Genomic DNA, 1823 nt, shown 5'->3' on the forward strand with positions numbered 1-1823 from the left:
TCACGTGGGTGCGAGGCGTTGGCTCTAACTAAACCCGAGCGAGGCGTTGGGCTCTAACTGAACCCGAGCGATCGATTGATGGCTGTTAACTAAACCCGATCGAGCGATTCCTTCGCTACTGCTGCTAACTGAAGCCGATCGATGGGATGAACAGTGAGCGTTGCGGTGGGGGGGGGGTGGATGAACAGTGAGCGGTGGCGTTACCTCTGGATGAACAGGACCCCGTGGTATGGTGGAGGGCTGGATGAACAGTAGATGGTGGAGGGGTGCCCGTGGACGGCTGGATGAACAGGACCCCGTGGTGTGGAGGGCTGGATGAACAGTAGACGGTGGAGGGCATGATGAACAGTAGCCCGTGGAGGGGTGGTTGAACAGGAGCCTGTGGAGAGGGCTGGTTGAATAGTAGCTGGTGGAGTAGCGCGCGGTGGAGGCTGGATGAACAGGAGCCCGTGGATGAACAGTCGCAGGTGGAGGCTGGAGGAGGTCGACGATGGATGAACAGTAGCTCGTGGAGGCTGGAGGGGGTCGACGGTGGTGATGAACAGTATCCCGTGGAGTCCGGTTTTGCGGTACGCCACACCCCTCCCGATGAACAGGATCCCCGTTTCGACCGTAGCACTCCAACATAAGTCTGTTTCGTCCATTTTGCGGTACGCCACACCCCTCCCGATCAACAAAACCCCCGTTTCGACAGTAGGAGGTCCGTTTCCTCCGTTTTGTGGTACGCCACACCCCTCCCGATCAACAGGACCCCCGTTTCGACCATAGGAGGTCCGTTTCCTCCGTTTTGCGGTACGCCAGACCCCTCCCGATGAACAGGATCCCGTTTCGAACGTGGCCGGTCGAACACAAGGCCGTTTCCTCCATTCTGCAGTAGGCCAGGCCTCGTTTCCATCGCCTGTTCCGTCCAAGCCCCCCCGATGAACGCGACACATTCCGTTGCCTCCCCATGAACACGACGCATTCCATTGCCTCCCCATGAACACGACGACGACGCTGTTTCTCCGTTCCGACCCAGCCATGTACACGATCCCTCACCGTACATATGCGCGAGTAGGCGGTCGAGACCCCGTCCGTATGTACACATACGTGGCCGTATTTTATTTCTTGCACCCTGCCCGCCTCTACTACGACATGTGCGCGCCTCTACATCGACCAGTATATATGTACGTACATGTTCGCGACCAGAATGACAACGCTACCCTCGCTTCGACCAGGTGGGTCCCGACTGTCATGCACTTCCTTGCATGAGAAGATGTAGCTGGTGGGTCCCAGCAGTCAGGGGGCGGAATACGGTGGCCCGTTCGGTGGGTCCCCGCTGTCAGGTGGAGGAATAATTAATTTGCACGTAATAAGGAGGCACTTCCTTGCTGCGGCCGTGGACCCAGCTGTCAGCCTCTCCACATAGAGTCCATGTCTGATGGAAGTCTTTTATAAACTAATTTTGTGTTTGGAGCATCTTTTTATAGTTACTGCCCAGTTTTTATAATTACATCCCATTTATTATTTTTAAAGCCCATTTTCCTATTAAGCCTAATGCATCCCTTCTAGGAAAGATTTGCAGCCCAGCGGGGCGGAGAATAAGAAGTTGACCTTGCCTGGGTATTCCTCAAAAAGACGTATAGCTGGGCTAGCCATTTTCATCTTGAAAAAATTAGTATCTATGCTGGATATCTGGCCTGGGCTAGACGGGCCACAGCCCGCCCAGTTAATACCCTGCTCTCCTCTGAACAACAACGAAATCATCGCCAAGAAAAACTCTGCAGTGCTCACGCCTCAAAAACACAAATACTGCTCGAGCTGCTTGGTCCCAGCTGTCGGCC

Source organism: Triticum dicoccoides, chromosome 3A, assembly GCF_002162155.2.
Source record: "Triticum dicoccoides isolate Atlit2015 ecotype Zavitan chromosome 3A, WEW_v2.0, whole genome shotgun sequence".
NCBI classification, from domain to species: domain Eukaryota; kingdom Viridiplantae; phylum Streptophyta; class Magnoliopsida; order Poales; family Poaceae; genus Triticum; species Triticum dicoccoides.